The sequence below is a fragment of the Hyperolius riggenbachi genome, chromosome 7, assembly GCF_040937935.1.
Source record: "Hyperolius riggenbachi isolate aHypRig1 chromosome 7, aHypRig1.pri, whole genome shotgun sequence".
Taxonomy (NCBI): Eukaryota; Metazoa; Chordata; class Amphibia; order Anura; family Hyperoliidae; genus Hyperolius; species Hyperolius riggenbachi.
This window is the reverse complement of record NC_090652.1, coordinates 228,366,709-228,371,670: the sequence shown is the minus strand read 5'-3', so window position 1 is coordinate 228,371,670 and position 4,962 is coordinate 228,366,709.

The following is a 4,962-nucleotide window of genomic DNA, read 5'->3' as shown; positions in this document are numbered from 1 at the left end:
ACGATCCACCACCGGGTATGTGACCTCACCATGTCGTTTTAATGCATGTACGTGTTTACATGTTGCCTTGCTTGGAACTAATAAATTGTGAATGACAGCAGTGCCGGCGCTTTCCTCCTTCTTTGTTGATGCTAACCTATACTGGGGCAGCTACCTATCTAACCTATCCTGGGGGGCACCTACCTATCTAACCTATCCTGGGGGGCACCTATCTATCTAATCTATACTGGGGGCAGCTACCTATCTAGCCAATACTGGGGGCACCTACCTATCTAACCTATACTGGGGGGCAGCTACCTATCTAATCTATACTGGGGCACCTACCTATCTAACCTACGCTGGGGGAAGCTACCTATCTAGCCTATACTGGGTGCAGCTACCTATCTAGCCAATACTGGGGGCACCTACCTATCTAACCTATACTGGGGGGCAGCTACCTATCTAATCTATACTGGGGGCACCTACCTATCTAACCTATACTGGGGGGCACCTACCTATCTAATCTATACTGGGGGCAGCTACCTATCTAGCCAATACTGGGTGCAGCTACCTATCTAGCCAATACTGGGGGCACCTACCTATCTAACCTATACTGGGGGGCAGTTACCTATCTAATCTATACTGGGGGCACCTACCTATCTAGCCAATACTGGGGGCACCTACCTATCTAACCTATACTGGGGGAGCTACCTATCTAACCTACACTGGGGGGACCTACCTATCTAATCTATACTGGGGGCAGCTACCTATCTAATCTATACTGGGGGCAGCTACCTATCTAATCTATACTGGGGGCATCTACTTATCTAATCTATACTGGGGGCAGTTACCTATCTAATCTATACTGGGGCAGCTACCTATCTAACCTGTATTGCAGGTACCTACCTATCTAACCTATACACTGGGGGCAGCTACCTATCTAATCTATAGCTGGGACAAATGCCTACCTAACCTATACTGGGGCAGCTACCTATCTAACCTATCCTGGGGGGCACCTACCTATCTAACCTATCCTGGGGGGCACCTATCTATCTAATCTATACTGGGGGCAGCTACCTATCTAGCCAATACTGGGGGCACCTACCTATCTAACCTATACTGGGGGGCAGCTACCTATCTAATCTATACTGGGGGCAGCTACCTATCTAGCCAATACTGGGTGCACCTACCTATCTAACCGATACTGGGGGGCAGCTACCTATCTAATCTATACTGGGGGCACCTACCTAGCTAACCTATACTGGGGGGCACCTACCTATCTAATCTATACTGGGGGCAGCTACCCATCTAGCCAATACTGGGAGCACCTACCTATCTAACCTATACTGGGGGGCAGCTACCTATATAATCTATACTGGGGGCACCTACCTATCTAACCTACGCTGGGAGAAGCTACCTATCTAACCTATACTAGGAGCAGCTACCTATCTAACCTATACTGGGGGCAGCTACCTATCTAACCTATACTGGGGGCAGCTACCTATCTAACCTGTATTGGGGGCAGCTACCTATCTAACCTATACTGGGGGCACCTACCTATCTAACCAATACTGGGGGCAGCTACCTATCTAATCTATACTGGGGGCAGCTACCTATCTAACCTATACTGGGGGGACCTACCTATCTAATCTATACTGGGGGCAGCTACCTATCTAATCTATACTGGGGGCAGCTACCTATCTAATCTATACTGGGGGCAGCTACCTATCTAACCTATACTGGGGGCACCTACCTATCTAACCAATACTGGGGGCAGCTACCTATCTAATCTATACTGGGGGCAGCTACCTATCTAACCTATACTGGGGGTACCTACCTATCTAACCTATACTGGGGGCAGTTACCTATCTAATCTATACTGGGGGCAGCTACCTATCTAATCTATACTGGGGGCAGCTGCTTATGTAATCTATACTGGGGGCAGTTACCTATCTAATCTATACTGGGGCAGCTACCTATCTAACCTATATTGCAGGTACCTACCTATCTAACCTATACACTGGGGGCAGCTACCTATCTAATCTATAGCTGGGACAAATGCCTATCTAACCTATACTGGGGCAAGTATACTGGCTACCTATACTGGGGGCACCTACATGGCTAACCTATACTGGGGGGATCTATAGCTGGCTACCTTTACTGGGTCACCTATGCCTGGCTACCTATACTGGGGGGGACTTATAGCTATATGTCAGGAATCAGGATGGACGGAGGCACGCTGAGCCACAGGCTGCTGCAGAGAAGCGCGCAGCACGTGTGTCACTCAGCCCTGTGACAATGTCCTGAGTGACGACGAGTCCTTCTACTCTCCTGCTCCCAGAATCCTGGCACCTACACTGGCACTGAGTCTGCAGACTGCTCTGCAGACAGTAAGAAGAGAAGACGACCAGCAAAAAGTAAGGCTCCCCAACCTCCCTACGCTAAAGGGGGAATATGCTGCTAGATACACTAATGGGGGGGATCTGCTGCCTAAATACACTAAAAGGGGATCTGCGACTGCAAGACTAGTAGCCAAAGCCTATATACACTAAAGGGGGGGATCTGGTGGCTGGATAGTGTAATGGTTAAGGGCTCTGCCTCTGATACAGGCGACCTGGGTTCGAATCTCCGCTCTGCCTATTCAGTAAGCCAGTACCTATTCAGTAGGAGACCTTAGGCAAGTCTCCTTAACACTACAACCGCCTATAGAGCGCGTCTTAGTGGCTGCAGCTCTGGCGCTTTGAGTCCGCCAGGAGAAAAGCGCGATATAAATGTTCTGTGTTTGTTTGTTTAGGCTACTAGTCTTGTATATGAAGGCAGATCCCCCTTTAGTGTATAGTGCTCTAAACAGCTGCATTTCACTTCTGGGAATGCTTTAGGGAATGAGAGTTGGGAGTATACAGTTGAGCGTATAGGTGAAATATATGTAAAGCTTTATGATTGCAGCATGTTAGTGTTGTCCGGATCATGAACGATTCGGATCTTTGATCCAAATCTCTTTTGTGAGTCGAATCATCTAAATCATCAAAATGAGTGATTCGGATCTCAAAAGGGGCGGGCCAGGAGTGACACGCCCCCTCTCAGCGGGCAGCGGGGTCCTGGAAGCAGAGCAGAGATGGATCGCTTTGTTGGAGGAGAGCCAGGCTTGCAGGGACAGGTAGATGAGAGAGAGGGGACATGGGTGCCACTGCCAGATATGTGTAGAGCACACATACTGGCTGTAATGTGCTGCTGATTATAGGCTGTCTGTTCCGTAGTTATGCATAGTGAACAAATGGGAAACTTTTGGCACAGCTCAGTAACTTTGCAGGCACTGTGATTGCTGTGCAATATGATCCTCCTGCACTGCTCTAAACAGCTGCACTTCACTTCTGGGAATGCTTTTGGGAATGCTTTCTTTCACTGTGCGAGGTTTGCATTCAAAGTATACAGATGAACATATAGGTGAAATGTATGTAAAGCATATGATTGCAGCATGTGGGTATTATGTGCAAACAAACATTTCTGCTCTCTGCTCGTCCCTCCTCCCTTCTCTGTCCACTCCCTGCCCTCTGTCCATCTTCTCCCCTTCTCTCTGTGTGTCCACCCCCCTCCCCTTCTCCTGTCCTGCTAGTCATTTCACCCCAGAATGCTTCCCTTGTAAAATGATCCGAGATTCGGATCAAAGATCCGGATCTTTTCAATGATCCGATTCGAATCATCCGGATCATTGAAAAGATCCGAACTTCGCATTTCTAAAACAAAATGGTGGTGTAATGTCAGAAATTGCAGCCCGAATTCAGCCCTGCACGCAGAATGGGAAACGTCATCGCGTACTAGAGCATCGGGCTACACGTCTTCAGTACGCGACATTTAAAAGCGCGAGCCCGTTTCTATGCAGCTGAATTGTGTATAAACGTTCCGCCCACCACCGCTGTCATTAGCATACTAACCTCCTACAGCCCTCCCTGATATCCTCCGTATCATCCTATACATAAAAAGTGTTTCAAAGACTTTTGATAATTAATTGGCATTGAATTAGAGAGGCAGTGGCGAGCAAGGGGTGGACTATGCGGCGAAGGGGTGGAGTATAATGAGAAAAACAGAACAATATTAAAATACACAGATTCTTCACACTACACCGTAAGTGAATTGAACTGCAGCGTTGGAGGATGACGTAGCACGCACGTCCCACAGCCGCATGCGCAGAACCCACAGAGCTGCAAAATCTGTGGGGCTGCAAACGTTGACACTACACCGGTGTAATGTCAGAAATTGCAGCCCGAATGCAGCCCTGCACCCTGAAGGGGAAACGTCATCGCGTAGTAGAGCATCGGGCTACACGTCTTCAGTACGCGACAATTTAAAGCGCATGCCAGTTTTCATGCAGCTGAATTGTGTATAAACGTTGCGGCCGCCTCCGCCCACCACCGCTGTCATTAGCATACTAACCTCCTACAACCCTCCCTGATATCCTCCGTATCATCCTATAGAAGGTAGATATATAAAAAGCGGTTTGCTCCTCCTGTCCCAGGAGGAGAAAAAAATGCAGAAGGGGCGGTGAGCAAGGGGTGGAGTATGTGGCGACCAAGGGGTGGAGTATAATGAGATAATCAGAGTAGCATAAACATATACAGATTCTTCACACTACCCTGTAAGAAAATTGAACTGCAGCGTTGGAGGATGACGTAGCACGCACGTCCCACAGCCGCATGCGCAGAACCAACAGAGCTGCAAAATCTGTGAGGCTGCAAACTCTGACACTAGTGTCAGAGTTTGCAGCGCAGTTCAATTTTCTTACAGGGTAGTGTGAAGAATCTGTATATGTTTATGCTACTCTGATTATCTCATTATACTCCACCCCTTGGTCGCCACATACTCCGCCCCTTGCTCACCGCCCCTTCTGTATTTTTTTCTCCTCCTGGGACAGGAGGAGCAAACTGCTTTTTATATCTACCTTCTATAGGATGATACGGAGGATATCAGGGATGGCTGTAGGAGGTT